This window comes from Athene noctua, chromosome 28 (genome assembly GCF_965140245.1).
Source record: "Athene noctua chromosome 28, bAthNoc1.hap1.1, whole genome shotgun sequence".
Classification (NCBI taxonomy): domain Eukaryota; kingdom Metazoa; phylum Chordata; class Aves; order Strigiformes; family Strigidae; genus Athene; species Athene noctua.
In genome coordinates this window covers 1810731-1817736 of record NC_134064.1, presented here as the reverse complement: position 1 = coordinate 1817736, position 7006 = coordinate 1810731, and positions in this window count along the sequence as shown.

Below are 7006 nucleotides of genomic sequence, written 5' to 3'. Positions count from 1 at the left end.
ACCTGATGGTCTCATGGTACCAGTGTGGCTATGTGTAAACTTGCCTGCTTCATTTGCCACTGCCTGCCAGCAAGTTGCCTTTCTAGCAGTACCGCAATGCTGCTGAAACTTTGGGTGTAAAAAAGAAAATAACAGGACTCTGCATGAAATCCTTTACACCTCATTTATGTTAAGAAGGGAGAACAGCATCACACAGCCTCAGCTCGGCTTAGAGCCTTCATGGGAACAGAAAAGGATAAAACACAGAGATCTGCAGGAGTTTTCAAGCAAGATCTCTAGGACCAAACACGTGCCTCTGTGCCAAACCCAGTGAAGTTAATGCAACAACACTGGATTACAGCCACTGAGGATTTAGCTTTGGTGATACAAAAGTTTAGCTCAAGACAGGCTGCAGACTTGCTTGGCAGAGAAAAATGAACTAGTGAGAGAAAGGGACACAGACAAAACTCTGTGAAAATAAAGAGGAGATGGGAAGTTGAAGAATAAAAGTCAATATTGGGTACATAGCACTTGCTGCTGTCGGTCTTGCTGGGGGCACTCGTTGCACTGGTAAAGGAGAAGTTTGTGAAAGCTGAGCTGTATTTAAGAATCTGACCCATAAGTAGCTCATTCAACCTATAGACTCTGACTCCAGGTGGTTTTCCTTTCCAAAGGATCCCCAGAGGCTACACAGCTCCTCACCATCCAGCCCACAAACCTTCACACCAGGGAATTAAATTTTTCTGGAGGCCGATGGGGTTACTGCATGGGGCTACTGCAAAGTCCCACGGCATGCCAGGGGACTCCCAGCAAGCTCCTCTGCTCCTGCAAAGAACAAATATGACTAAAATGTTTCAAATCTGAAGCTTGATAGTTTAAAATCTCCGTGAGGGTCACGGTTCACCCTTTACGTTGGCCCCGCAGTGCTGGACCAGCCTGCACAGAGCTCCGCAGCCCACAGCCTGGCCGAGGGGTGGGAGTCACAGAGAAGAGCCCCAAGGAGAGCAGTGTGGCCTCCGCCGGACTTAGCCACTGTCGAAGCCCCGATACTCAAACCTCACCTTCCCCACCACCATGTCTCACATGCTACAGCATCCCGAGCCAACACATTTCTTGTGTCCCAAGATCTCTTCCGAGCACCATTAACACCAGTGGTGCAGCAAGTCAAAGCCCCCACCATGCACCTGTGGGAGCCACATCTTCCTGACCCCCAAATCAAGAGGTTTCCAAAATGCCTGACAGGTTCGGTTTGCCTGCCATTATTTCAGAGCAACTGCTCCCATTCACGGGCTTTTTCCGTGATTTCAAATGACCTTGACAGAGCTGCTTCAGCATTTATTCAATTTTTTACCTTTACAAGGACCTCATTACTAATCTGGGTATAAGGCTCAGGATTCATTTAGGGAGAAACTTCTCCACTGGGTCTAGGAGGAACATTGTGAACATCTGGGCTGGAAATGCCACACGCTCCTTTCTGCAAAGATCAAAAGTGTGAAGAGGCAAATAATTCCTTCACAGCCCGCAGCAGGGCTGCAATGACGTGAAAAGGCTTGGCTGCGGCTCAGAAGTCTCTGCGATTAGGACAAGTGCACATTATTTTAGTATAAACTGTGCATTCCTCCACTTCCGCAGCAGTGCAGATAGGCAAAACAACCTCTATCAAACCATGACTATTTCTGAAGATCAGAGTATCCTCTTTGAAGATATTCCGCCCATTAAAATTTGGAGTGTTTACAGTGGTCATATTTAAAAGATAGACTTTCCAATAGAGGTCAGGTGGGCTGGAAATTCCTAAGTGCATGGGGGCAGTGAACAGCCTCAAAGCATCTTATGAGGCATCTTATGAGCACGTGGGCATCTTGAATTGGTATTGTTGTTGGGTGCTGTAAGATAAAGAGGCTTTTCCTTTTTTAAAAGGGAGCTTTTTCCAGAGACAGAAAAACTGGATCTCCCCATGCCAGACCTGTGGAAATTTTGCATCCTGTTCAGCCCTGAGGGTATAATCCTCTCTGCTCAGCCCAGAGGCACACCTGAATCCTGACAATGTCCAAATCCTACTCTGGATTTAATGTACTTTCAGATCTTCTTTTGGAGAAACCAGAACATGAGATCCCCAAAAACCGACTGATGCAAGACCTACATTTCCTTCCTCCCTCTCCTTTTGCAGCCAAGCATTTTGGGGAAGGAGTAGCAAAGAAAGTCTCTCCTGTTCCTGAAGCAGGGGTTGGTGTTCCTTCATGCTGCAAGGGGCATTATAAACTCATGGAGGGTTGTTTGGTGGCTGCTTTTCAGTTCAACAGCTTTAAGCATTGATTCTGGATATCCTAGAAAGTGTGAAAATATTACTATCATATAAAAGTACAATAGACTCTTTATCATAAAGAATAAAGCGTGTAGGAAGACCCTTTCCAACCTTGTCCTGGGCACTGTAGGCTTGGAAACTGCCAAAAAGTTTTTCATCTCCCTCAATACTCACACTGCAAGGCCGGGGGGCATAAGAGCATCCCCTTCAAGGTGGTGGGAGTGTAGGATAACCCACAAGATGTACTGAGAGTTCTCCTCTCCCTTTAAATGTGATATGGCTTTCCAAATCAGAGCAATTAAACCCACAGATCTGAAAGCATCTAGAAATGTGAAACCATGCATTGTGGGGTGAAAATATGACATCTTTTAGGATATAATTTCAGTCCTGCTCTCACTGTCTAGCATTTTTTACATGGGAGCAAAAAAAAGCTGTTTTGCTCTTAGGTGTTTACTGCATTCATTTAGGAATTCATTTCATTGTACCCAGGCGTTTGGTAGGCGTGAGAGGCAAGAAAGTAAAATTATCCTTCCCACATTATTCTCTTTGGATCCTGAGCCAGTCACGCTTATACTGACTTATCCCCTCATATTTTATCAAAGTTGCATTTTTGGCACGATAGTAACTTTCCTTTTTTAGCTTGGCTACTGCATAAAATAGCAAGTTGTGGTGGGAGGCGAGGTGGACGTGCGGGAAACGTGTCCAGCCATTATTTAGGATGGCTCATACAAACGAAATGAAAACAGTGAGAACATGTTGTTCTCCTCAGGAATGTCAGAGTAACGCAGTCCCTCCTTCCTTTACATGGGAGGTGAAAGATACCCCCAAAACAGGCAGCTTTTAGGAAGAAAAGACTGCCAAATTGAGACTTCGTGTATGAATCCAAGGTGGGAAGAAAAAAATGACCCCAGACTTTCAGCCTTCCTGGCAGCAGTTCCCCTGTCCCGCTTTCTCTGTGTTTTCCTGCCACCTTGCTGCAGCACAGGGATGCTAACGAAGCCAAACCATCAAACTGGCCTGGAGGGAAAATAACCTGGTGAAAAAGGAGCATCCTGGTAAAGCAAGGGCCAGCATGGGGGCAGGAGGAGCAGCCAGGGTAGCAGGGCCAGGAGCGGTCAGAATAAGCACTCCTCTGGAGAAAACATTTGTCTTTTCTAGCACAAAACCCCTGTAAGTTTAGGAATTCTGAGTTACTCAAGCAGATAACTTGGGCGTTTGCATGGTGGCTCATGCCCAGAGGCTCCAGCTGGGAGAGCTTCTTCCTTGGACAATTCACATTGCCAACAGCTCACCACGTGCGTGGTGTCCACCGAGGATAGTTTACCCTTCTAGGTATTTTCCTTTACAAGAGTTTTCTCCGCAGGTAATTCCCATAAACAGAAGTGCTCAGCAGTTCATTGGGAACTTGGGTTTCTTAAGAAATAAGGTTTATAACTTCAGCTGAATACAGCAGCCAGGTGAGTGGCATGAATCTGGGGGCAATGCTCCCGGCTGCAAGGCTGGGGGGCAGAGTAGAGACCGTAGTCGTTCTGCTACCACAAGACTCCAGGGTGTGCTCAACCTTTAGCAAACATCAGAGAATGACCCAGCTGAAAAATCCAACAAGCAGAGAGAGCTCAGGGAGAAGGAAACATCTCGTTTACCCCTTGAATCCATCGTGTAAGGAAGCTTTGCATAAAGCCGTTCACTTTTCATGCAAAACCCTGTTCCAAAGCCCTCCCTGTACCCCCATGCCAGCCAGCCCATGGGGGGGGGGAACGACGATGACACCCCCTGCGCCGTCAGCGGCTGCTGGTGTGCCTGGTGAAAATTTGCTTTATCACGTGTAAAAACACGATGTGATATTTTGGCCCTCTTAACACAATGTACCGATAACAGGAACTGGGAACGGGGGAACGTTCCTTTAATCTCATCAGCTGGCCGAAATGTTGTTTGCTGCATCCAGGGAGCTATTTCCAAACGAGTGCATTTTAAAACCAGACAGCAAGACAGGGGCAGGCTTTGACCTCTTATTAAAGAAATGAGGATAAGCATCAGCTTGGCATCTGCTTTCTGAGCATGTGAGAGGTAAATTTTTCCTTTCCCCGGCGGTGTTGCCTTGTTTCCTTCCTCGGCTCCCCAGTGAGGGCCAGCCCAGGCTGCCATCCAGCCGGAGAGGCTCCCCTTGTGCTCTACGTGCTCTGGGTGACATCCACACTCCATCCCTAGGGCCAGTGCAGGTTCTGAGTCTTTTCAGTGACACCTTTACCCTGTGTGTCCTTTCCTGGGGCTCAGAGGATGGTTTTTCTAATGCTGCCAAGTGTTCCCTCTGCATGCACCCGCATTTCTGATGCTGCTAAAAGTCTAGTGCTCATTTTAAGTGCCTCTATAGAAATGCCAATCCAAAAGGAGTCAGGAACTTAGCCAAGCACCCCAAGGACAGTTGTTCCCAACACAACAACTACAGGCAGCACCGAGGAGTGAAAGGTCAAATGTCCGCTGGAAACTGGAGTGCTGTCAGCGATGTTTCCACTGCGGGAGTGGGAACATCCAGCTCCCTTGCTACTTTCCTCCTATCTGGTGTGAGGAAGGCTGTGTAAAGAAACCTGAAATGAGGATAAATCACATTTACAGGTTGCAGAAGACCTGGGATAGATGTTTAGAAACTCAGCCCTGTAAGACTGGATCTTTTCCCTGGCTGGCAGCGGAAGGGCCTTGGCTTAAGGTCAAGGATAGCACAAGAAGTTATGGAAAAGCAGCAGCTGATTAAATTGTTGTCATCCACTCTGACCCGCTTCTGCTCACTCAGATATAAAGCCTCACTGATAACAGCAAGCAGGGTGGCTTTTAAAAATACAGTTGTAGCAGAATCTCTTCCATTTTGTAAGGCTGTTAAGAAGTCCCATGTGGGAACACCAGCAGGGCAAAGCACCCAGCATCCCACCACAATGTGGAGATGGAGCTTTGATGTGGTTTGCACCTATAATGAATGGCTTTTTAGGACACGGGTGTAGAGCTCAGACAGTTAGGCTGCTTTTTGCTTGACCTGACCCATGTCTTAGCTCCCCATCCTCTTCTAGCTTCAGTCCCAGCAGGCGAGGAGCCCATCGCCCCTGCAGGTGAGCCTGCACTGGTGCCAGCCTTGCAGTGCCTTGGCCAGTCGAGGCAAAGGATTTGCAGCAGAGTGCTCAAGCACTCACCAGTCAAGCCAAACTAATTAGGTCTTCTGTCCTGATGAAAGTCAAACTACTGAGGTCACAGATTTTTGCTCTCCAAAACTCAACACAAAAGCAATGAAGCTTTTGAAAATATTTGCAGAGCACATATGAAGCAGAGCCAGACAAAGACTTGGGAGTCCTGAATCCCAATCTATGCTATAAATATTTGCGATAATAACTAGATTGCTGGGCTTGCCAGATAACCCTTCCTTTTATTAACTTTAGGCTAGAGGTTTTAGGCCAGAAGTGTTGACAACATGGGTGTCAGTGATGAAGACACTGGTTTCTTCCCTGAGAAGAATGATGCAAGAATGAGAGAATGATGCAAAAGCGGGATGGCTCTTGACAGAAGAACAGCTGAGGGCAGACATAGAGATGCAATTCATTCATTCACAGGTTTCCCAGGGGCTACCCAGCCCCTTGAAGGCTGCTGCGTTCCCGTGTGAGTGCCAACCAGTGTGCAGCAGGGTCTGGTTTAGCCAACAAGCTCTATCTCAGTAGTTATTCTTTTCTCTTGCAGTAAGTGCAGGGGTTAATGCAACTCTGGGGAGCTCACTGAGGCCCTTGTCTAAATTGTTTGCCTGTCCTAGAGCTCATTAGTGTTGCATGCAGTGCCCTGAACAGTGTCACGGAGCACCGCGTGTGGCAGCCCCCCTCAGGAAGGACACACACCCCACAAAGCACAGCCTGCTCCCTCTGCCATTAGCTCGCTGCTCAGGGCACGTTGCTTATCTTTAATGCACTAATTAGGGTGGACAGAGGAAGCACAAGACATGCGATCGATATTAGTGGGCCAAATTTGCAGCTGGTTGTAAGTTGTCAATTGGCAGAGGAGTGCAAAAGAACAAGAACCCATGTGATCTGGAGAAATCCAAAGGGGAAATGAGGGAGTTCAGCAAGGAAAGCGACTGTGGTTGAAAGCAACTTGTGTTCCCTGCAAGAATGACTTCAAAGCTGGGACAAGCTATGAGCAAAATTTTGGGTAGCAGGTTGTATTTGCATGTTGTCACGCTGTTTTGTGTATATCTCAGCAGCAACCCACTACCGTAAGCCACAATCAAATCACTTCTAAAGTGTCTCAACAGTTGGGTCAGGCCGTTAGTCTCCCAGCTGTGTGGGTCTCAGTTTCCTGTGGGTCCCCACTCCCATTTTAACCCCTGGGAAATGCAGGTTGGGATTTCGTAGTGCGGATCTGGTGGAGAACAAGCACAGTGAGCAATAACTGGTGAACTGTTATGCCAGCTACCAGTACTTGTGGAAATGGTAAAAGGGCTCAATTTTTCCTACAATAAATTATTTGCTTACAGCTCAGCTGTCTTGTGTGGCTTCTCTGTATCATTATTTTGAGTGGGGCATCTGAAATCTGTTAATGGTAAAAGCAAACAGAGCACGTTCAGTGTTGTAGGATAATGGGTTTTGCTTTCCCACTCTCCCAAAGCTTTGCATTTTGACTTTGCCTGATTAGCCAGCGGTGACAGCTCAGGAAATGGATTCCACCAAATCTCACAACAACTGATCTAAAATGTTC